This window comes from Megascapheus bottae, chromosome 7, assembly GCF_031878675.1.
Source record: "Megascapheus bottae isolate mThoBot1 chromosome 7, mThoBot2.hap1, whole genome shotgun sequence".
Classification (NCBI taxonomy): Eukaryota; Metazoa; Chordata; class Mammalia; order Rodentia; family Geomyidae; genus Megascapheus; species Megascapheus bottae.
In genome coordinates, this window is record NC_143515.1 from 30,090,634 (window position 1) to 30,117,555 (window position 26,922).

Here is a 26,922-nt window from a genome sequence, read left to right on the forward strand (position 1 = left end):
CTGGTTTTTTCCCTGCCTTGACATTCTCCCTGGCGCATCTGTGTCTTCCCTCTGGAGAGGGAGACTGGGTGAAGGTGGCCAGCGGGCCCTATCCTTTCTCGGTCTGGTCTTAGTCAGGGCGTGTTCTCTTTGCCCTTCCTGCTGGTCAGGAGGCAAAGAGTGCTAAAAACCCGGAAATTCGCATTTATTTACTATTTGTTCTGAATTATTCATTCCAAAGAATGAGTCAAATTCCAGTGGGAGAAACAATAGGACTCCTAGGCACAGGTAAGAACTTTCTGAATAAAGATCTAGAACCACAATTGGCCAAAGAAAGACTTGATTAATGGAATTGCATCAAAAGTACACAGCCAATAAGTTAAAAAGACAGCCAACAAAATGCAAGAGTTGTGCCAGCTATACATTAGACAAGGCCAATTTCTATAATATACAGAAAGCTTAAAAAGTTAGACCATCAATAAACCAACAAACAAATTACTAAATGGGATAATGAGCTAAAAAGAGACCTCTCAGAAGAAGTAAAAATTGCCAATAGACACATGAGGAAATGCTCAACATCTTTCTAATCCCAAAAGAAATGTGAATCACAACAATACTGAGGTATACTTCATCCCAGTTAAAATGACCATTATCACGAAAAAAAACCTAACAGTCGCTGGTGAGGCTGTGGCCAAAAGGGAACACGATCACATTGTTGGTATGAAAGTAAACTTGTTCCCCTGCTCTGAAAAGCAATCGGCAGTTTCTCAAAAGACTACATATAGAGCTTCCCTATGACCCAACAATTCCACTCCTGGATATTTATACCAAAAATCACAAATCAAGATACAGTAAAGCTACCAGCACAACCATATTCATTGCAGCATTGTTCCCATAGCCAAGGTATGGAGTCATTTCTGGTATTTTTCAATAAAATTTAACATACATCAAACATTAGAACATGATTTGTCATGTGGTAAGGATAAGAGGAAAGGTAGTAACTGGCACTGATGATGACAGTGTTATGACCTGTCAGAATTTCAGTGAATAGTGTCCAGAGATGTTTAATGCCTGGCAGACCAGAGACTACCATTGATGGCAGTTACTTGAGAAATTTCATCAGTATAACAAGGCAAACCTTGCTCATTTAATGCCTCCTGCCACTAGACTTTCTAGCCTGTTACCATCTGTGACCATCTCTTATTTAGCTCATATAGGGTTCAGCTGTTTTGTGTCTCTTTTAATCTCTTGTGTGACTCCTGAATTTAAGCATGTAAGAAAACTTGTCATTTTTTCCCTAGAAGTTTTAAACAAAAACTTCAATTTGGAAATACTGATAACAAGATGCATGGATACAAATAGAAAAATGCACCCCTCTCCTTTCCTCATTTTCCTTTATCTCATATTTTCATAATTAGTCAGTGTTATTTTCCCAAAACAAAAGTCATTTTTAATTGTAATGTGCTCAGAGGAATGTAATTAAATTTAAGTGCTCATCTGGAACAATAAGGAATATGAACGAGAACAATGAAAGTCAATAATTTTAGAAAATAATAAGAGTACTTTTAAGAGCTACACTATAATAATAATTAAAACAAGATAGAATTTCTGCAGGCATCATCAACATATCTATTAAATGAAAACAAATAGATGTGTATGAGAAATAAAACTTTGCGGTTAGAAGATTTTATAAAAGTAATAAGAGATGGGGATTCAGCACACTACAGAGTGCTTATCTAGCAAGTTCATGGCCTTGAGTTTGTACAAAACTGGAAAGGAAAGTAGAGAAATTCTTATTTATTTAATTACAACAATTATAAAAATTAAATTACTAAATTACTTTTTGACTGAAGGTAATAGGAAAGAGGATTGCTACGTGACATAAATAATGAAATTTAAGACATTGAAATCCAAATTGCCATTTCAATGGATAACTAAATATGTGTATATAATACCTGCCCCAAATTCAAGTCAAGGTATGAAACTGTACTGGGATTTATGATTTTAAGTGAATCAACTTGGACTACAGTTTAAAGAAGTTTTAATGGTTGAGCCATAATCTGATAAAACACTTGCCCAGACAGTAAGGATTTTGCCTCCATGCATACATAGAATATTTGTGAGGAATAGGAGGTGGATTCCTCTGTGATATAAGAAAAGAAGGTGCACTGGAAATCCAGCTGGCTTTCACTTATACCTTGTGCTACCATCATCCACACCCAGCAAGAAGATGCATTTATACTAATTAATTAAATCATTCACTTGATAGTACTGTATTAAGAGAGCCCAACAATACCAACCCTGTGAAAGAAAAGGGCAAGAAAAGGTAGGCAGCGATGGGGATCACAAAATAAGAAGCCAGACTACATAGAATGGAAATTTGAAAGTGGGAGAACTTTTTGTTTTTAAATAAGGGCATATAGTATCTCACTTTGTTATCTGATATATTGGATATATTTGTATTTGGTTATTTGAAATTGGATAGGGAAGGGGGGAATCAAGATGAGTGGGGGGGAGGAGGGAAGGGAAATGGGAACCAAGACATGAGAAAGGGTATCAATGTATGTGAAGTAATGCACCTTCTATCTGGCGAATATAATGTAACCCTTCTATTAATTACAATAAAAATATATGAAAAAATAAGGACATTATTTACAACTCATTCTAACTTTTCAAACAGAAATCTGAAGAATCTCCTTAGTCTCACTTGCTACTTGTTATATGCTTGAAGTCAGTGATTTTTTTAAATCACTTAGCTAAACAGTAACATATTTGATCCCAAATACTTTTGATATATGGATAACAACTATTGAGTTATGACTGAGAATTAATATGTTGTATGCTTATCTGCAGATGTTGGCGCTCACCTGGTCTTACAAAAATTGGTCAAAACAACTCATCTATCCAATTTTACCCGTGTGCCCTTTAGCTTTCAGAGAGCAAGACTACACAAACATATAACAGTGATGCTATTTCCCAAATGTGTAATCATGACTACGAAGTCATGATATCTGACACGGCATATGCAAGACAGAAAATTTAGTTCTTGTATCCTATTATGATTTCCCATGTGTTTGACTTCCTTTTCTTTATTTCATAAACATTCTTAAACTTTATCCCTCGGGAAGCACATTTAAGACTTATTGTCCTGTAGTTAAATACTTATGTATTTTATATACAAAACTTCTACTTGGGCAAGATATAGTGTGAGGCAGACAAAATGAGGCTGGTTGAAAAAAACAACAGAGATAAAAGAAACAGAAACTCCCTTAAATATTTTTATCTGATGATACAAAATGAGTGGCACATACCACACACATAGGAAAAAGAATTTAGACTATTTTTATAAAATAGAAATTTTGAGAAATCATTTTGTCAAATTTTTTCCAACTTATGCATCTTAAACTGATATTAACTCGTAGCTATGTACTTTTTTAAAAAAATGTTTATTTGAAATAGGGAAAGGAAACAAGATAATTGGAAAGGGGTAGGGAGAGAGAAAGTGGGACAAAATCATGAGAAGCAGGATCAATGTTCAAGAAATAATATACCCACTAGCTGACAAATGAAACTGTAACCCCTCTATACATTACCCCCAAAATAAAATCCAATCAAAATATTGATTTTTAATGAATGAACATTTTAACTATACAACTAAGCTAACAAAAATAATAACATATACAAACATTGTGAATAATAAATATATGAAAAATGAGTGAAGATCATAAGCCAAAAGGAGTTATCACTGCAGTAAGTAGACTTTAGACAGTATAATAGTACCCTATAGTTCCAGGATTGTAAAATAGTACATAGATCCCAAACAAATTGCATCTTTTCCATTATTTTTGCCTGACATGAGTAGCACTTCTTCATATAAAACACAGAAGAGTAACATAAGTATTCAAATTACATTATAGATTATTTAAATTCAAGTGCCTTCAGAGATGGTATAGATACCAATATGGGGTAAATGCATTTCAGTACTTATTCCACTTATCAATGCTTTTCTGTAATGTCATTTTTCCCATATATGTAACTGAATGACCTAGAATTTCTCCACTCTTGTCATAGTCATCGACATCAGTGTGTGTGCTACACTATATGGCACACACTCTGTTCTCTCTGTGTCTCTGTCTCTCTCCTCTTTCTCTCTCCCTTTCTCTCTCTCCCCCCCCCTCTCTCTCTCTCTCAAACACACACACACATACACATGCATATATACATGCATATGCGAGCATACTTATCAAGTAGTATGATCAAAGATCACCCTGGGTCTCACAAATAGGAACCAAAGTAGACTACAAGATGTTAGCAGTGTGAGAATTATACCTAACAAGATTAATTATAAAAGCAACAGAATCTGATGAAGAAATTATACTATATTCACAGAAAAATAAATTTTACTATAGAAGAAAATAAATTATAACAGCACCATCCAACATAAAGAATAAAAATGCTATTTAAATTGTGTGGACATTATGATCACATCAGGAAGTATTAATCCCTTATTATATGCCTGGTACTGTGCAAAGTACAAACCACAGAGCTGTCCAAAGAAATTATTTTTTGAAATCTTAACCTGGGAAAGAAATTAAACACATTGTACAAGAATGCTTACTGAAGTATAACCAGTGACCAGGTAACTTTCAGATAAATGTAAGATCAATATCTTCATGGATCAGAGAAAGCCAATACTGTTCTGTGGTTTGGAGCTAAAGAAGCTGTTTCTGTTACCTCATTTTCCTCTTTTTTTTGTAGTTTGTCTGGAATTTCAGATGTAATCCATCGTTAAGGAAAGGAATGGGAGTGAAAATAATAAGAATTTGTGCATGGGGGAAGAGGGCAAGGAGGAAAGATATCAGGAGGAAACTGAGGATGCTTGCTATGTTGGTTTGGGTTTTTTCAAAGAGCAATGAACCCATGGCAACATCTACTATTTTAAAGTTCTCTTGACACAGGGAGAAAAATAACTGTGAATAAAAGAAATAGGTAATACCAGGGGAAATGTGTTGCAAAGAAAACCAAATCAGGTCAAGGAAGATGAAGTAGAGGGAGCTGAGAACATGTGCTTGAGGGTGTGACTGGATGGCTGGTGCATGAAGAGTGATCAAGTAAAATCCCTCTGATGAAGGAGAAAAGTGAGGAGGGAGTCAAAGAAAACCTGAGGCCGAGTTCAGGAGCACAGGGAATGGCAGTTTGTCTACTTGTTCAAGGCACAGCAAGAAAGAAGCCGCAGGAAGAAGCCATTTTGTCAGAGAAAGAGGGAGAGAGACAGAGACAGAGGCAGAGAAACAGAGAGAGACAGAAACAGAGAGCAAAGAGAAGAGTTTCCACCAAGGAAGGAGGGAGGAGGAAGCAGATTCATTTCTTGCACAGAAAAGTGAGTATTGTCTTTTACTTCAGCAAGGTCAGTGCTCTCAGGAGTAGATCTTATAATCTAAAACCTTAATACAGTGTTCATTGCAAATGCAGAATGCTCTATGCACATGATATATTTCAATTCAGAAGAAAAATTGTAGTTAAAACTGCTAGTCATATTTTAGAAAGAATAAAACAACTTTTAGTTTAATGGGATCCAGACAAATATACAATGGAAACATCACTAATAACAGAATATTATCTTCTCTTAGTCAATACACGGAGAGTTCCTATCACTATGAGTATTTTTTTGCAAAGATGATTATTTAAACTCATCAAATACATAACCATAATCAATTGCATAACCATGCGATTGATACTGTGTGAAAACAATGGGAACTGACATTTCAAATAACTAAAATAATTGAAAGTAGTTTCCCTATAAAATTAATCCTTGGTAAGTAAAATACTCTTAATATTAAAAAGTCACAACATATTGCATAAAGAGGGGCCTTATCCTAACACTTGAGCTGTATTCCTTTGAGTAAATAAGATCTTCTGAATGTACTTTTGACAGAAATTGACCTTTAAGATTCTTAACAAAGAATCCTTTTAACTTTTCAACGAAATTACAGTTTTTTATTCTATATGTAGGTTTATTACTTTTGCTTCTTTTCTCCTTTTGGCTAGTTCTCTTGCTGTGCCAAAAGAAGAAGCTATAATGAAAGGAAGTAACATGTAACTTCTTTCTTTTGTGCTTTTGTATCCACTTCTATTAAAAATACACTTGATTTCTCTACCTTTTGTAAACCACAACATTACAAGTTAATTGGAAGGCAGAATCAATGAGAACAGAATGAACATAATTCACATTGTTCTTTCCCTGAAAATATCAGGTTAAACTCAAGTGTTTTCTGTTGTCAAAAGCAATTATGACAAATGATAATAGACTTTCAAAAATACCTTTTTTCATTAATACTTCTGGTTTAAATTTTGATTTCCTTTTCCTTGACAATTGGTTTAAATTTTATTATTAAAACAACAGAATAAATTATAGTTGAATATCAATACAATTTTCTATTACTCTAGTACACTGTTATAACATTATACTCATGGTTTAAAGTAGATCCATTCATAGATTTGGATGTATCATATGAAGTAGTTTTTATATCTTAGGCTAAGTTTTACCTTTACATTATGTTTATTAATATAGCTTTGTTTTTTTATAAATGAGTGCTTTTTAATGATGTCATTCTATGAATAATAGGCAAATATATAAATACCTCAATTCTTTCTATTATCATATTCTATAGATGATAGATGCATAGCTGGATAGATGATAGATAATTAGGTAGATAGCTAGATAGATAAATAAATACACAGACAGATAGGCAGCATTGAGGTATATAAACAGATTTAGTAACATAACTAGCCTTTATTCTTCAACTAACTGCATTGTGCACAACACAAAAAATAATACGAAACTTCCCTTCATTCTTTATTTCTTCTGTGCTCTTTCTCAAAATTACACAGTTTTGCTTTATATAATGTCATAATTGTCCTTAATATTTTGTGTTTGACTGGTTTTTCCATCTTTGTCAAATTTTATAACTGAAAACTACTAAGTAATACAGTGCTAGGAAAAGGAAAGGATTTTGCACAAAGTGAGACTGAGTGAATCTATAAATAGATAGTATCATATTAAAGTTATTAGCCTTCTGGAATTAGAAGGACAATATGTCAAAAGTCAAGATCAAATAAAGTTTCTTTACTGCTCTGAATCCAGCCACATTTTGTTTGATTCCTGTTTAGACTGATCTTTCTGTTTCTTATGCACCAACGAAATATACTAATCCTCTCTCTTTGACCTGTTCAATTATGCTACTTCTCAAACAATTGAGAAATTGGGAACTTCATTAACCATCTAGGACTCTTTGATTTTCTTTCTTTGAGTGCTTTGCTTTGCTCCATTTGATCTTTTATTTCTTGACCTCTCCCATAGCAGATTGCTTTTGCAGTTATTTTTTTTATGATTCAAAATATATGTTTTCTTTGCTTTCCTCTGGCAGGCTATAGGGAAATAAAGTTTCTATGATTCTGAAAAGTTTTCATTTTATTTTTTCAATTTCAACAAGTATATAATTTCAGTTATATAATATTTTCAAAAATTAGAAGACTATGCTCCATTGATTTTTTTAAGTTCCAGAACTTTGGTCCAATGATGGTCTAATTCAGTTTATCCCCTGTCTATGCAGATATTTTTTCTTTTTCCTCTTTGAAAGCTCTCTTGTTTTTTTTTTTAATGTTTGTTATTAGAACCTAGCTTTTATAAAGGACATACCTAGATATTTCATCAATTTGTCATTTTTGGCTTTCTTCAGATTTGGAAATTTTTATTTTGCTTTAGCTTTCTTTTTCATTTTATTTTATTCATAGGCTAACTAACATAGGAAAAATAAGCAAAACAACTCCTTTATCTTCAGAGGTTACAGAGGGTTGGAAACAGCTAAACAGAATTGGACATTTTATCATTTTTATTCTTTGACAATTTTTCTGAACTCTGAAAATTAATTTACTTCTTGAAATATCAATATGCTTTGAGCCATTATCCATGTCTTGATATTTTTCCTTAATAATATGTGTTACTTTTTAGCAACTATGGTAAAACATACACTATATTGAAATTCTTTTTTTTCTTATCTTTGAATCTATGATTCAGAGCACTCATAGAAATCTCCATTGCTCTTCCAATATCTAAATGCCTTTCACTGTTCAAAACTGAAATGCATCTTGTTAAACAATATCTCTCTGTCACCTCTTCTACTTTCTACCACCATCCCACTCTCCCCTGTGTGTTTAAGTATTCTTTGTACCTCATGAAAGCAATGTTGCCAGAATTTTCTTGCAATGTGTTTTTCTTTTATTCTTGGGGTGATGAACAGAGGATTTTCAGTTACATTCATCAGGTAATGGGTACATTACTTCTTGAAAATTGATACCCTTTTTCAGATATCATGTCTGGTTTATATTATAATGATTTTTCAATGGTCGTCTGGTAGGATATTTAACAATACCTATCCTCCTGAAGACTGTGTGCATGTAAATAATTTATGTGCCTACTCATTTCTCAATGTAGAGTTGACTTTGCTTCCACCTTTGGACCCTGTAAACGTAAGTGTGGAAATACTCTGTTTCAGTTTCTCCTTTCAGTTCTTTAGGAGAGAGTTGTGAATGGTGAACCTTTTCTCAGTGTTTTAAAGCAATCATCTAAGAGACTTAACGATTTTTTCAACCTCAAATTTAAGTTTTATTCAGGAATAATATCTATTTCCCATGTCAAACTATTTGATTACTATGCAGTCTATTCTTTATTTTTTTTTATTCTTTTTGTTTTGTTCTGTTTTATTTCAGATCTAGGGATGACCCCAGGGTCTGTATTGTGCCGCATGCTTGTTTTGCTCAAGGCTAGTGCTCTACCACTTGAAACACAGTCCCACTTTTGGCTCTCTATATGTTTTTTGTAAGTTTAAAACCAAAGCAAAAACAGTTTTAGTAAATCAAAAGCTATACAAACAGAAGAAGATATTGCAAGGCAATGATGAATTCATCAGGCTAAAGGAAAATGATCCCACAATATCCCATTGTCATGAAAAGGAAAAGAGTAAAGAAAAGAAGGAAAGAAGATTAGAAGGAAGGAAGGTATAAGAGGGGAGGAGAAGGAATGAGAGGAAATTTGACACCTACCAACTAAACCCAAAAATAGATTCCAGCCAGGCGTGGTGGCTCACACCTGTAATCCTAGCTATTCAGGAGGCTGAGATCTGAGAATTGCAGCTAAAAGCCAGCCTGGAAACTAAAGACCTTGAGGATCTTATCTCCAATTAACCACTAGAAAACCGGAAATAGCACTGTGGCTCAAGGGGTAGGGCAATCACCTTGAGGTGAAGAACTCAGGGATGGAAAAGCCCCATGACCAAAAAATAAATAAATAAATAAATAAATAAATAAATAAATAAATAAATAAAAAGGAGAAATGCTTTCTATATGTGACAAAGGCAGAACTCATTATGTAATAAGATATATGCATGAATAAAGAAAAAATAAAAATGGTGAAAGCATAAAAATACAGGAAGAATATTTAAATAGAATCCCACACAGAAATACTTTCATCAAGTCTTACAACTCGAACTTTTTTAAGCAACCTTTTCAATGGACAGTAGTCAATTAGAGTTGCTCAACTTTATTAGCAATCAAGGAAATGTTCATTTAAAACACACTGAGATAGAATTCTGGGATAACTAAAAGTAGGAGTATTGAATGATAATAATAATAATGGAAAAAGTTTAATATATATATATGTATATCCCTGCTAGTATAAAATGGCAAAATCACTTTAACAATTTGTTGGGTAGCTCATATTCACTGGCAAGTATTCTGTTACTTTAACAGATTGGAATTATTGATTCCAATGCAATGAAACAATTAATGTGTGCATAGACCAACAAATTAGAAAGTATCCACATAAAGAAAATGTGGTATAGATAATGCTCCAATTCACAATTCCAAAATCTCAGGTCCAATTTTCATAAAGAAATTTATTTCCTATAATTTACTCATGTTCTTATGATACCTTAATTGTATAAAGGCTTTTCCATTGTAATATTTTACACATTCCATAAAATATATCTCAACCAACATCATCAGTTCCATCAGAAGAAATGATATAGTACCATTCATAAGGAAATGGAAAAACTTGGAAACAATTATATTAAGGAAAGTAAGCCAGACCCAAAGAAACATGGGCAGCATGGTTTCCCCCCATTTGTTTTAACTAGAATGTGCCCATTAAAAAAAAAAATCACAAAATTAGACCAAAGGGGTACACTCTCAGCAATGGCTCACAATGACTCAATAACTATGTTTATATGACTGTAAAAAGTGATATTTACAGAAATGAGCTTCCTTCATCCCCCCAAAAAGAGGAAACTAGGGAATTTTTGCTATTTTGCTTTTTTGTTTGTTCATTTTATCTCCCTTGTCACTGTTTTTGATTTCTGTACTTTTGTCTTGTATGTTAAGTTTGTCTGTTTAGAAAAGGGTAAGGGGGAGCACAAAAATGGTGGAACAAAGTGTGAACAAATACAGCAGTGACACTCTCCCCAATATATTTACTGGGTGATATGTGGTTGGGCCCAACATATATATATATATATATATATATATATCAAATTATGGGATTGGGAGGGGAAAATTAGGAGAAAAAGAGGGAAGAAGCTATTCCTTTTATAGCACCTTTACAATAATAAAAACAAAATGTCTACAGCAGTTATGTTTCTGGTAGCTTATTACGAAATGTCTATCTAAAATAGAGAAGATAAGTAAATCACTCTATAATAAATCTCTAGAATGATATGAAGCAGGGGAAATGACTGAAGCATTATACAAAGCATAATAATAGGGTAAAGTCATATTTTGATGCCAAATAATTACATGCTGTAGGATTTATTTCTCATTCGAAACCAAGGAAGTCTGGGAATAGATGGTAGGAGTATTATTGGTTGATGGTACAAGAGTGTTTCTGTTTTCTTTTTAACTTGGGTAGTAACTGCCTAAATATACTTTGTGATTATGTTTTGAGTGGTATACCCAAACATTTGTGCTTGTGTTTCATTCAAGGTAGTGACAAATAGAAACAAACTCACTGCATAAGCCTCTGTGCTTGTTCTTGCAAGTGTGAGAAACATAAAATTAATACTTAAAAATCACAAAAAACTATGAATGTAATATATTCATATTCAGTGAACAATATTTTAACATCCGTAGTATAATATTTTATTCCCTAGTACTTTTCCCCTCTAACTTTTACAATATTTTTAGCATCCATGAAGTGTCTCAGTCAAGGAAAGCAAGTACGTAGACTAATATCCATCAGGGACATTAATGTGGGACTTAAAATTCTTCTAGCACTCCATGTAATTTATTTGGAAAATAGCTTTATTTTTATTATTTACGGTTGTTTAATTATCGTGGTATTGCTTTATTATAACATCAACATATTTTCAGTACTTTTTTTTTCACTTCTGAAAACAAAAGTTGCCACCTATTCAAGAACTTCAAGCCCAAGCCTGCAGTGCCTTCTCTTTTGCATGTTCCCATCTGTTTTTCTACCTACTTGGACACTTCAATTTCCATAGTTTATTTAATGAGCTGGGTCAGTGCAGTAGGTTCTTGTGCATTCATTTCCATACTGTCACTTTTCCTATTAACATAGCTTACCAAAATTCTTCTAAAATAAGAAATAAGTTTGGTTAATAATCATTACAAAAAAACAGAGGCAAGCAAATCGCCTTGCTTCTAGTACCTGCTCAAGTATTTGTTGAATAAATGAATGTTAAGGAAGGTTATCAGTCAAGACAGTGTTTACTTATATGTCCCCAAAACTGAATTGTGAATGTTATCACAGACAAATGTGTGAGGAGAGCAGATGTTGCCTGTGGTTCCAAGTTCTGTAAGGTCCCCAAGGGATCAGTTTTAATAGAGTCACTCTCTGCCAAACTTCAACTCCTGAATTTCATAGGTGTTTTCACGTGATTTATAAAGATATTTCACACACACACACACACACACACACACACGCACACACACACACACACACACACAAACACTGTGTGGTAAAAAGATTTTCCAGAAATTCATAGAAATATCGATTGTCCCAAACAGAGTCATTTGCTCACCCCTACCTGCAAATAGACAAAGCCAATATCTCCATCTTGCATTCCTTATAGTACGTGACAGACAAGGAGAGACAGGAAATAGAGATATCTTCTAGGTAAACTAGTTACTTTTGTCCTCTACAAAGTCCCGAAATGTAGATCTTCATACAAGAATGTGGACATATAGTGAAGTTTACTACATAAGTATCTGTGTATTGATGGATTTTTAGCATGTCTATTATTGTTTACTCAAATAAGAATGAAGTATAAGAACCTAAATTAACAGTAAGTTTGTATTATATGCTATTTCAACTCCTTTCATGAATAAGGCCTAAATCATGACCCATAAAAAGGGATATCACGTCTCCACAAAAACATAAAATAAAATAAAAGAAATAGAGCAGAGTATACAAAATTATCATATGATAGCTGTCTGGCTTTCATCAACATTCATAATTCCTATTTGCTCTGGCATAGACTGTTCATTTTTCATTCAACACAGACAAATTGAGCTAGCGGATATTAGATAACAAATGTAATTTAAAATCATCTGAGAGTTCACAACTTCAGGTGGAAGGTTATGACAGAATCAAATTAATCTGTCTTTTAATATAATAAACTAATTCATGTGTAGCTTTGTATATGATGAGATACATATTCCTAATATTGGCAATACCCTGAGTCAAAAAAATGTAGTCTTACATGGAGCATGTCTCTCATTCTGGAATTCAAGGTTAGACAAATCATTAACTAATTTGAGAAATTTCTGCATATTATGCCACAGGAATCCGATATTATTTTCTTTTTGACATTGGAAGACCTATTCCACTTAGAATCCTTGTAACTAATGCATTAGTTTAATAATTTAAAATTACACTATTGAATGACTCACTAATTTTAGCCTTGTCATCATCAGTCTTCCATAGAAATGGAATATCTTGAAAAAAATCAAGGTTTTGATATAGAATGAATTCACTGCTTAGAGAGTATGAGATTGTTAATGAGTAATGACCTTGCCTGTCTGGAAACATAGATACGGGAATCTTTTCAAAACACAATAAAGGAACCTAAAATGGAAACTATGTTCTTCAGGTTTTGTCATATAGAACACAGAACTTATGCAAGAAAAACTTGAGGATGTATAAACTGTAAATTGTGTGTGTGTGTATAGACACATATATATATGTATCTACACACACACACACACACACACACACACACACACATATATATATATATATATATATATATATATATATTGGGATATATCATGGGTCATGGGGCTTGAACTCTGGGCCTGGGTACTGTCCCTTCAGCTCAAGGTTACCATCCTACCCCTGTGCCTGGGCATAGTCACTGAGCTCTTCAGCTTGAGGCTACCATCCTACCCTTGAGCCAAGCCCCACTTCCCATTTTCCAGAGGTTAATGGGAGGTAAGAGTCTCATGTTCTTTTGTGCCCAGACTGGCTTTGAACCTTGATTCTCAGATCTCAGCTTCCTGAGTTGCTAGGATTACAGGCGTGAGCCACCACGTCCAGCTTTATATATCTTATATAATCAATGAACCCGCAGAGATCATGGATTTAATAGCACATTACACACTATATTTTATCAACATCCTAACTCGGTGACTTCATTCAAAACCTTTTTCTGGTATGAGAATTTAGTTGAGACAGTGGAGTATGTGCGTGTGCGTGTGTGTGTGTGTATGTGTGTGTGTGTGTGTGTGTAGCATATTAACACAGCTTTATGTTAAGATCATAACATCATAACAGATTTCTTATTAATTTTAATGATAATTTCTGTCTTAAAAACAAGCATAGATATTTTGTTTTTTTTAAATTTATTGTTAATTTACATTGTTGGGGTTATACTCAGGTCTCAGACTTACTAATTAGGCTGTTTAACAACTAGAGCTGTACCTCCACTCAAGAATAGATTTGTTATATTCATGACCATAGACCATTGTATCATTTCATTAATTTATCCCTTGTAACAAGCCCTAAATGCACATCAAACTATACATCATGCACAGGCAACAGCTTAATACAAACATCATATCATAAAGTTCAAATCTCATCATATAAAGTTCTATCTAAGTGAACATATTTCAGTCAGAATCAAGATATTTCCAATGAAGAAATAAAGCAAAGGAATGAAATGTTCCCAGTGAATATTTCTTTTCTCAAATTATTTTTCTTCCAAAATCTAATGTCTCTCTAGTTCCCACCCCCATTATGTTTATGATGTATTTGTGTTTTCAAAAGCAAAAGTACAGACTTCATCTATTTACTTGTCTACTTGCTGTTTTCTCAGTAAATAACAAATCTTGGACACAGAAAATCTGACTTCATTCAAGTCTGACATTTACTTTATTGGTCTCAAGTTAGCTTCTCTTTCCTAATCTTCTCTACATGCACAAAATATGCCAACCAATCTTTTGTGCTTTTCTGAATTATTGTTAATATTCAAAATTCATTATCAGACAAAAAAATCACTCTTTCGATAAAAAAGTGCCTTTCCAGAAGTTGATAAGAGAAGCTAATCCACTATAGTAATGCTTTACAATATTAGTAGTGTAGATTTGAAACAAGGTATCTACATAAAGACTGGTTCTAGATCAAAATGATCTAGCGTAGCTCAATTGAAAAACTACTAAAAGCCTCATCTGTGGAGCCAGAGGTCAATGCATGAGCACTGGCCCAACCATTCTTATGGCCTGTTCCAACAGTGCAAATAGTATGTATCTTATGGGATAATAGTATAGACTGAATTTATTCATATAAGGACAATTTAAATTTCTGCTCACCATTTCATTAATTATTGGCCATCATGGAAGGACGATGTACCGAATACCCTGTATGTTCACATTAAACCCGGAATCTTGTATTTGCCAGGAGATACACATTTGAATTAGCTCCATAGAAGGCAATCATCTAGTCAAGAAGTGAATGTTTAACTTCAGAGTTCCAAAAATCTCAGTTCTAAATGTAATAAATAACTTGTTTGTTTCCTACAATTTACACATATTCTTGTATTATGATGATAAATTAGCTAAACAAAGGCATTTTCATGATGATATTGCATAAATACCTCAATCAACCAACATCATCAGCTCTGTTATTCTCCACAAAATATTTACTAGGATATACGTAGTGGGGCTCAGCACTTGAAAGAAGGAGACAGGTGGATTCAATGGTCCATAGTAAGTCTCAGACTCAATATATACAATACATATAGATGCATATATATTGCAACTCAGGTCCTTTTTATGTCTTTGACCTCAAAATAAATGACCCTCAACCTTCATGAAATATATATCACAAGAAGGAGAAGCATATATTGTGATAGTAATTAAATTAATAGCACACTTTAATTCATAGAGTATCACTTTGTGAGTGATCTCACAGAGCAAACCTTACCATGCTTATGTATGAATGCATGGAGAAGTGAGTATAGAAACTTTAACACCAGCATTCAGGAAACCTCATCAAACGATGCTGTTTTACTGAGAATGAAAGAGAAGTATCTGCAGAGAGCTCCATAGATGCAGAACACAGCAGGCTGCCGATTTCTGAGACAGTAAGGAGCAGAGTTGCTCAAGGAGCAGAAAGGTGTTTGTGAAAGGAGCCCGATGGGCCCAGCAGCAGATACAATAGATTGGATCTGAAAAGCCTCTTAGGCCACAGTAGGAAAAATGTATTTTATCTTTAGTGCCATGAGAAACTGCCAAAAGATTTTAGGCAGGGTTGTGAGGTTACTTAATTAAGGCTATATAGGGTCACTTTGGCAGCCTTGTGGAAAACACATTATAGATGGGCAACTGTGGGTGCAGGAAACCAAGATGGAAAGCTTCGTTGTTTAAATGGATGGAAGGCTTTAAGAACTGAGAGGAATCAAAGAGAACTCTTTGGTTTCTGGTTGTGAGGGATAAAAATGGTATTGTGAAAATGTTTAGGATCTAGCTAGGTTTGAGGGAGAAGTATGTTAAGGCCTAATAAGATTATTGATACCCTTTCTCATGTCTTGGTCCTCATTTCCGTCCCCCCATTCCTACCCCTCATCTTGTTTTCCCTCCTTCCCTATCTTATTTCAAATAACCAAATAAGCATATATACAATAGATAACAAGGTAAAATAATTTAACGATATGAGATAACGAAAGGAGAACAAAAGAGATGAGAGATAACATAGTACATTAAGGACAACAATCACTCATTATATGGCTTTGGTTTCTATATCTTGGAGGCCCTTCATTTAGCATCATACTATATGGCCTTATGTATCTAGGTTTTGTTCTGTTGTAAATCTTTGCTAGGAGAGCCCAAGGTTTCTACTGATTATTACAAATGAGGGAAACAGTTTTAAATACATTGTTTTCAGGCAATCCTAGGTGATATAAGACATGAAATGCATAAACTAGAGAATGAAGTTAATTTTTTAAATTCTAGAAATGAATGATGTACAGTACTGCTGTAGAATAGGAAAGATTACTAAACAGAGAAGTACATGGGGAATGCTGGGGAAGGAGATGGAGAAGGTAGCTCAGAATAGTCAGGTTCAACAAAGAAAATGATTCAGACCAGAGTCCTTTGCTGCTTCCTGCACTGCAGCTGCATTAGATCAACAACAACTGCATGTCTTCCACTGGGTAAACCTGGCTTTTGTCTCTATGTGCTTCAAAATCTCTTTAGCAGGTTTACATTTGCCTGAAAATATATCCTGAATCCATTGGCTGTCTCCATACACCACGCTGTCAGGCATGGTGTATAGTGGTCACCATTTTCCTTTACACCAGTTGATGCTATCTTTCATGATGGTTCCTTGTTTCTTTCCACACTCAAAAGGTTTTTGGTTATATCACAAACTTTCCCCAAAATAACTGCTTAGTTCATTTTAAAAAATGTTCTGATTTCAACGAAGAGTAAATCTGGTCAATTGTTTTGTAGGTCCATTGTCTGCAGTCACTAGATAACTCTACATTTATGAATAAAGCATCAGAATTCTGGAATGCTGCTATCTTGGGACTCAGAGGGAACATCACAAAAATACCAATACTCATCTCCAATACTCCAGTGAATCTCCACTTAATTACCAATACTATTACTCCTCTATGAGCCAACCTTGGTTACTTTCCTCAAACTGAACCCACATAGGTTCTGCCCTCTTGTACCCAGATCATCAGCATGGTGGATAACATCTATGTCACTTATTCCTGTCTGTGTCTAGGAACGTGTCCATTTACACTCCCTGAATTGTACCCTGTGCTGCTCCTGCTCTGTGAACAGAGGTGTGAGTGATTTCTAAAGTCTCTTCCTTCTCTGACATTCTGAGTGCAATTAGAGAACTGTGCTGTGATTCATCTATAAATACAGCAGGGGTTCAAGAAAGTCAGAGTAATTGACAAAAAAGGGTTCCTAGAGGAAAAGTGGAAATTGAATGGGATCTTGAGTAATGGGAAAAATTTAAACAGGCAAAAAGATTGTCCCAGGTTGAAGGAACTGTGTGATTCTGAGCAGAGAGGTGGCAAGAAAAGATGTGTGCCTGGTGACTGATGTGAGATAAACTTGATTGGTAATAGTGTGGGCAGATGGCTGGATAGTGAAAAATAAGTGAGAATCAAAAGCAAATAATAACAAATAGGAAACAAACCAGCACCTGAAGGTGATTGAAATGAAATCTCAGCTTAGTAATGGCAACAGTGTTCTGCCTTAGATTGCTCTAAAGGATTTGGAAGGCCAAAGGAAAGTCAAAATTGAGAAACTTAAAATGAATTTGTAACTCCACTATAAACTCATTTTTATGGCAGTGAAGAATTACTTTAGTGGGTTTCAATATACCTAACTATGCGGCATTGATAAAATTATCTATATGAATTGTTTTTAGGGCTTGACCCATGCCTAAAGGAGGATTTTCAGCTGGATAATGTTACACTGACAAAAATAGAAAAATGACATTATTATCCCCTTCGTCTCTGTTGTTGTGTTGAAGGTGGAAATAAGGAGGTTCAAATCTTTAGCCAGACACACAGAAGGAAGGGGGAGAGGGAAGGATGGAAGAAAAAGAGAAAATAGGGAGTAAAAAGGAGAAGTCTTTTTAAGCCACATTCTACTTCTAAATCTTATCCATTTACAATCCACAAAATTAATCTTGCTGTATGGTAGGGTGAGTAAGATTTATGGAATATCCCAGGTAATGTTGACGGTAGCTGTCATTTCACCTTTATTCAGCACAAAAATTTCAATTTGACATCCTCATAATTTTCATGAATAAGAAAATAATGGCTGAAGAATTTCACCTCCTCATCTATGGTAACCTAAACTGGATTTTGATGCAATTCTAGTCCCTCTCTGCATTTCAAGGTAGAGTCTCACTTAGCACTTGGGCCCGCCTGGATTGTGGATCATTTCTCTGCTGCTCCTTGCCCTCCTCAACACAGATAAACTTAGAAACAAGACAAAAGGAAAAAGGAATACTAAAACAAACAAGAAAAGCACACTACGAAAAACATCTTGTTTCCATTTCTTGGATTTCATCTTGATAAGTATTCTTTTATATAATGATATGCCACATAGCAATAGAGCATTTGTGATCTTCTCCTAAGAATATTTTCCTTTCATCTCCCTGGAGATGAATACCTGAAGTACTGCATCATGTCCATTTGAATTTCTTTTTGTCTCTTGCTATCCTGTGTGTTTACTTGTAGATTTGTAGGTACATTCTAATTACAAATGAGGGAAACTATGCAATGTATATTTCTTTGGGTGAAGCTTACATTGCTTAATGTAATTTTTTTACAAGTTTCCATTTCCTTCAAAGGGTACAATAGCATTATTCTGATGGAAACAGAGATGATCATCAATGAACATGGGTGTGCTGGTAGCCTTAGTGTGACCTTACTTATGTTTTATTGGTTTATTGGATAAATACCCAGAAGTGGAATTGCTGGGTCATAAGGAGAATGGAGATTTTCCACACAGAAAAATGTTAATTTGTATAATCCTATTTTTCAATGATTTCTTTGATTTGCTAAATCCCTGTAACTTTATTTAGACAAATCAAAGAAATCATTGAAAAATAAGATTACAACAAATTAACATTTTTCTGCATGGAATAAACACGGATAAGAAACTAAAAGACAGGCTTTCAAATGGGAGATCTTTTCCAGTTATATATCAGACAATGGCCTAAATCAAGAATGTACAAAGACCTCAAGAAGCTATAACTTCAAAGAGCCAACAATTTAATTAATAAATGGCTAAATGAACAAGAAGCTTATCAGAAGAAGTAAAAATGGCCAGTAGATATATGAAGAAGTGCTTAACATTTCTTTCCATAAAAGGAAATACAAATGTAAACACTAAGATTCCATGTCACCCTAATTAGAATGATTATCAACAAAAATGCAAACAATAAAAAATACTGGCATGGATGTGAGGGGAAATGAACCCTGACACACACAGTGGGAATGCACAGTTGTACAACTACTCCAGGAAAAGGTCAGAAATCCCTCAAAAAGTAAGCATAGCACTATTTGATGCTCCAGCAATACAATTCTTGGGCACCTATTTAAAAAATTGTAATCTTGTATGCATTAAAGCAACTTGTATAATCAAGTTCATTACCATACTATTCATCATATCCAAGGTATGGAAACCACCTAGATGCCTACCAGTGGACAAATAGATCAAAAAATGTGGTCTTTATACGCTGAAACCTTACTCATTCATTAAGTGTAATATATATGATTTACAAAAATTTAGTAGGCCTGGGGAAAATATCCTGTTAAGTAAGGGAAGGTCCACACATTTCCACATATTTTCTCTCAGATATGGGAACTAGACCTAATTTGTAAATGTTTAAGTAAACAGGTTTGAGTTATATGAATGTACATGAATGTATTGACCAGGGAAAAGCGATGGAGGACAAAGGGAAGTTTGAGGAGGTAGGAAAAAGAATAAAGACAGAAAAGAGTGAAGGGAGCACTCATAATATTCAATATACAGCATATGAAGCTAGGAAAATTGAGGGGAGTTTTGGAATTAAGTTGTGGGCTACTAGGGATGATGAAGAATAATGTATAAGGTATTATTATTCTAGATGTGTTGTACTTATAAATGAATTTTTAAATGATAGTCCCTTTATAGTCTACTTAAATTTAATAAAATATAAAGTTAAAATATCTAATTGTGATATTTGGGGGCTATTTTATTTTTTCTTTTTAAAATTTTTCTTTTCATTTTATTTTTTATTATAGAGGTAATGTATAGAAGGGGTTACAGTTAAAGTCGCCAGATAGTGTAGGGGCATTACTTCTCACACATTGATACCCCTTCTCATGTTTTTGTCCCCACTTTCCTCCTCCCACCCCCTCCCAATCATCTTGTTTTTGCCCCTTCTCTGTTCTATTTCAAATAACCAAATAAATGTATATACAATATACCAGGTAACAAAGTCAGATAGAGTAACTATACGAGATTAACCAATATTATTTTTCTACACTGTGCTTTATTTTCTCATTGCTAAATGGTTTGCTGCAAAAGTGAGGATTTGAATTTTTTATGATTCCAATGTCTCATTTGTTTATGAATCTTATTTTCTGCATCAAACCTAAGTCTCCTAATTTTCTGGCTAGTTCTAATTGGTTGTGTATTTCACCTAAGCATTTTTATTCCAAAATGTTATTATTTTAGTGCTTGCACTTATGTCTAGATCTACTTTAAACTTTGTGCATGTGTGAAGTTTACTTTCTTCTACACAATCATCCAGTTGTTCAGAATTAGTATTTGAAATGCCCTGTTGAATTTTTTTAAGACACTGGTAAAAATAAAGTATTAGAAATTGTATGTAAGAGTGATTCTTGATATTATTCACTCCCATTTATCTGGATGTCTACATGGAAAAATACTCTTGCCTTGTTTAGTATAGATTTAAATGAATTCATGGACATCTTCTGCCTATTCTATATTTTTTGTCTCATTTCATTGAGTGTTGGAAAATCTTTCAAAAAGAGCTGATGGAATCCTGGGTTAAACTGAATCATGGGTCTATATTTATTCGGGAAGAATCAACACCCAATATTACTGAAACTTCCAGTAAATATATACTTTGTGTCTTCTCAACAAAGATTTGTGACTTAAATGGGAATATCTTACAAAGATTTAATTGAATTAGTGCTAAGTGCATTGGGTATGTTATTGTAAATTACATGGTTTTTTTCCAATACTTGTTATTAGTATGTAGAAATATGAATAATGTCTATTGTTATAGACCTACTAAATTCAATGGTTAATTCCCATACTATTTGGGTGAACCTTAGAATTTTGTAGGTAGATAGTAATATTGTCTGAAAATATAGACAATTTTGCTCTTCTGTCTCCAGTCCAGTACAGTATTGAATAGAAGTAGGAAGAGTAGTTGACTTTGTTGTATTCTCAGGAATGTTTTAGTACTTTAGCATTTAAGTGAACATTAGCACCAGGAGCTGGTGATATTATATCTTTGCTAGAAAACATCATATTCTTCAGCACTATTTATATTTTGTATTGTTTTCATATTTTTTTCATAAGTTGAAACATTTAGGTAATTTTTATTGATTTATCTTTAAATTTCCAATTTTTCTCTATGACATTTTCAATTCTATATTAAACTAATTTAAGCTCCATTTTAATAAATACATGTCAAACATTTTATTCCATTTGTCCCTTAATGAGGGAAGTAATAAAATATGAATAACAGTGTAAGAAGTTTTCATGAGATAAATTTTTATTGGGAATTCTAAAAGATTATGGTTAGAACAGTGTTCATTATAAAAGTAATATCCTCTAGGACTAGTACAGTAAGTAAGCTTTGTGGATACCTTTTGTAGATATTCTGTTAATTTTTCCTAAACCAAAAAACCCTACTAATAAAAAATAAATAAAACATGAGAAACAAAGACACAAAATAAAATCCACATCTTAACCTGATTCAGTCCAGAAACCTTGAGGCCTAATACACAATGTATGGAAGAAAGTGCATTATGCAGCCCAAATCTACCCTGGAATTGTCATAGGATTTCTAAAGGACAGGCTATGCATTTGCCTCATTTCCAGTTTTCTTGAAAAATTTCCTCATTTGGTAAAGAAAATTGATAATTTTACCACGTAAAAGAAAAACATATTAAAAATCAGTACAATCACACACAGTCCTGGGCCTATGCTTTATTAAAAGTAAATGAACTATAAGAACTGTTTAGAGATACTGAAATGAATGGTGCAAATTTCACAGAGTCTACGGGCTTCCATGAGAATTCTGAGGATTCTAAGAAGGCTAGTATTGTATATGTTATGCTTTGGTTGACTTTGTTCAAATTAGGTATCTTATTTACTTTCTGCTGTTACCATTGGCAGAAAATGGATCTGTTTTCTTGTTTTAACTGAACTAGTTTGCTTTAGAAATTAGCCTCTTTTTAAGCCTCTAATGTTGAATCCCATATGTTCCTTTAAGTATATATTAGTAAGGACTTTACTTAAATGTCTGTCTCTTGCTTTCTTCCTCTCTGTGCTCTTTCTTTATTGTTGGAGCTTGAACTTACAGCCTTATTTCCTCAGTTGGCTTTTTCACTGGGACTTTACCACCAGAGTCACACCTCTATTTCTGGTTCAATTTTTTTGTTTGTTGTTTATTCTTGTTAATTGGGGATAAGAATCCTAGGGATGTTTCTGCCTGGGATGACTTCAAACCACAATCCTCATATTTCAGATTCTTTAGTTGTTAGGCTTAGAGTCATTAGATGCCAGCACCTGGCTGACCTTTCTTTTGCTATACTCTTTCCTTCCTAGAATAATAACTCATTATCCATTAAACTTTGCTCTTCTTTCTCTTTCCTTCCTTCACTCTCTCCCTCCCCTCTTCTCTCTTCCCTCCCTCTTTTCCTTCCTCCCTCCCCCTTTCTCCCTCCCTCCCTCCCCCTCCTCTCTCTCTCTCTCTCTCTCTCTCTCTCTCTCTCTCTCTCTCTCTCTCTCTCTCTCTCTCTCTCTTTCTCTCTCTCTTTTATTCTTTCTTGATTTCTTGTGTCAGTCCTGGGGCTTGAACTAGGGCCTGGGCCCTGTCCCAAAGCTATTTTACTCAAAGTAAGCAGTCTATCACTTGAGCCATACCTACACTTCTGGCTTTTTAAAAATATTTTTATTGTAATTAATAAAACGGTTACATGATATTTGCCTGATAGAAGGTGCATTAATTCACATACATTGACACCCTTTCACATGTCTTGGTCACCATTACCCTCCCCCCCACCCCGCATCTTGGTTTTCCCCCCTTCCCTATCCAATTTCAAATAACCAAATACAAATACATCTAATATATCAGATAACAAAGTGAGATACTGTAGCAATATGATGTAACCAAGGGACAGCAAAAGAGATGAGAGATAACATAGTACATTAAGGACAACAATCATTCATTATATGGCTTTTGTTTCAATATCCTGGAGGTCCTTTCAATTAGCTTCATACTATATGGCCTTATGTATCAAGGTTTTGCTCTATTGCAAATCTCTGCTAGTAGAGCCCAAGGTTTCTACTGATTATGACAAATGAGGGAAACCATTGAGTCTAAGTTCCTTTGAGTCTGCAATACCCATCAATATCCCAATGTCATTCTTTAAAGTAATAGAAGAGGCAATCCAAAATTTCATATGTAATAATAAAAGACCCAGTATAGCAAAAAACACTTCTTAGCAGAAAGAACAGCACAGGAGGAATTTCAATTCCAAACTTTAAACTCTATTACAGAGCTATAATTATCAAAACAGCTTGGTACTGGCACAAGAACAGGCCTGAAGACCAATGGAATAGAATTGAGGACCCAGATATTAAACCACAAACCTATGGCCACCTAATCTTTTACAAGGGAGCCAAAACATAGAATGGAAGAAAGACAGCCTCTTCAACAAGTGGTGCTGGCAGAACTAGTTAAGCACCTGCAGAAAACTAAAGTTGGATCCTTCTTTGTCACCTTGCACTAGAATTAACTCCAAATGGATCAAAGACCTGGAGGTAAAAGCTGACACACTGATAACTTTACAAGAAGGAATAGGAGATATACTAGGCCTCTTTGGCACAGGTCGAAACCTTCTTAATAAGGACCAAGAATCACAACAAATCAGAGAAAGGCTAGATAACTGGGACTGCATTAAACTGCAGAGCTTTTGTATGGCAAAGGACATAGCTAGTAAATTAATTAGGAAGCCTACAGAGTGGGAGAAGATCTTCACCAACCATACAACAAACAAAGGCCTCATATCTAAAATATATCAACAGCTCAAAAAATTGAATCACTCCAAAACTAATCTCCAAAGTAACAACCATCCATTAAAAAATGGGCCAAAGACTTGTGGCTTTTTTATATTTAATTGGCAGTAAGAATCTCATGAACTTTCCTTCTTGAGTTTACTTTGAACCAAGATCCTCAGAGCACAAAAGCCTCTTGAGTAGCTAAGACTGCAAGTGTAAGCCACTACCTTTGATCTTAAAATGAAAATAAAATCACCCTGATCAATAAAACATTCAGAAGACATGTGCTGGTAGCTCAGGATGCACTAGCTACTCAGGAGATGACATATCAGGATCCTGGTTCAAAGCTAGTTGGGACAGGAATGTCCAAAATACTCTTATCTCTACTTAACCACCAAGAAATCAGAAATGGAGATGTAGCTCAAAGTGGTAGAGTGTTACCCCTGAGCAAAATAGCACAGGAACAGCACCCAGGCCCTGAGTTCAAGCCCAACAATGAATTCAGGTCCTCAGATATTTACATTCACTTTAGTTATTTACTAAGGGGTAGTTTTAATTGAAATTCGGTCCCAAATCTTGGAAAATATCTAATGAGTATGAAAAAAATATTTAACCCTATAATAAAGCAGTAAACACATCTCCTCTTCCAATTTCTAACATTGCTCATGTTGCCTATGTTCTTCACTTAAATGCACCTGCTTTTCCATCGTTCCACCAACAATTGCCTATTAAACAGGTTCATTCTTCGGGATGAAGTTTAGGGAGAGGGAGAAGACTCACTGCCTGAAACCACAAAATCCAGAGGTAGCTCAAAATTTATCAAGGCTAACAACTTTATAAAACACTATATTTTTCCATGTTTACTATATTAAACTTACCAAAAAATGAAACATCTACAAGGAACAAAAGTTGAAATTCTGAATAGAGAGCAAATATTTTTTTGGTGAGGATGGGGGAAGCGGACTCAGTTTTGAATATGAATTCATACTGAATTTTATTAATATTTTTTACATTTTAAAAATTCTTATGTTTGCTCCTGGTATACTTCTTAAAATGAATTTTTGCTTTTAAATTACTTTTTCATCATACAATTTATTTTAACTATTTTAAATTATTTTAGCCCTTCAATTTCCATACCCAAAACAAACATATCACACAACTCTCAATATCTTAATCTAGTTTAAAAAATCACACAATTGTTGGGGACGTTTCTGAAAAATAGACAAATAAGAATGATTTTTCTGAGAAAGAAGAGATAAGAGAATGATTAAAGAGGAGGAGTAACATTAGGTCGCCCTTCTGACATCCTTAGAGAACATCAGATTAGTCAGTTGTCTTATTGGCCCTGTGATGGTGGAAGAAATGTGTTGCAATCCAGTCTTCTCTTCAGAAAACAGGGGGCCATGAAAAAATTCTAGGTAATTTTATAAAAACACTAACTACCTTTCCTCATATGCTGTGAGCTTGTGGCTTATATGGAAGTCAGAATTTTCCATAAGGGACCCACATTCCTTAAAAAAATGCTCATCCAATATACAAACAGTTCGCCTTCAATGATTTCACAGCCCCTTCTGCACCTTTAAGACACCATGTGTTAGCTCTAAATTTCAAATGCCAGAAGGATCTCATGAGGTTATGATTTTGTTGCTGCAATTTTATTGCTCATTTCTAAAATTTCCATTTGGACCTTCTTCACATATTCAGTTTGCAATGCCATTAGCTTATACCATTCTGTTAATTTCAATTGTATCTGTGATTGCTTGTTGAAGCAGTTTATAGCAGCTTGTTAAACCCTGTACCATGTACTTCTAGTATCCAAGCTATCTCATCCTTGTTTTCTGATTTGGTTCACTGAATTTTTCCCTGAAAATCAAGATTTTCTTGATTTTTTGCATAATGTGAGATTATATTCAGGATGTTTTGAATGCTATGCTTTGATATACACATATTTATGATATTTAATATTGATTTTTTGGGGAAGAAGTTGGCCTTATAATCCAAATAGCAACCAGTTTTCTTTTTTTTTTTTTTTTGCCAGTCCTGGGCTTGAGCTCAGAGCCTGAGCACTGTTCTTGGACTTTCTCAAGGCTAGAAGCTCTACCACTTGAGCCTCAGCACCATTTCCAGCTTTTTTCTACATATGTGGTACCGAGGAATTGAACCCAGGTCTTTGTGCATGCTAGGCAAGCACTCTACCACTAGACCAAACTCCCGGCCCAGCAACCAGTTTTCTATTTATTGTGGTTACTATTTCATTTCCACTGGGGATGCCTCTGCTACTCAGATCTGTTCAATGAGTGTGTAAGTCAAAAGCCAGTCTGGGAGCTTGAAAAACTCTAGTCTGATCTTCACACTTAGTGTGATGCTCTGATTTGAAATTCATGTTGTTAGGGGCCGGAAGTTGGGCCTAGTGGTAGCGTGCTTGTCTAGCATACATGAAGACCCAGGTTCAATTCCTTGATACCACATACAGAAAAAGCCAGAAATGGTTCTGTGGCTCAAGTGTAGAGCTGTAGCCTTGAGAACGCCCAAGGAGAGTGCTCAGGCCCTGAGTTCAAGATCCAAGACTGGCAAAAAAATTCATGTTGTTCAGCT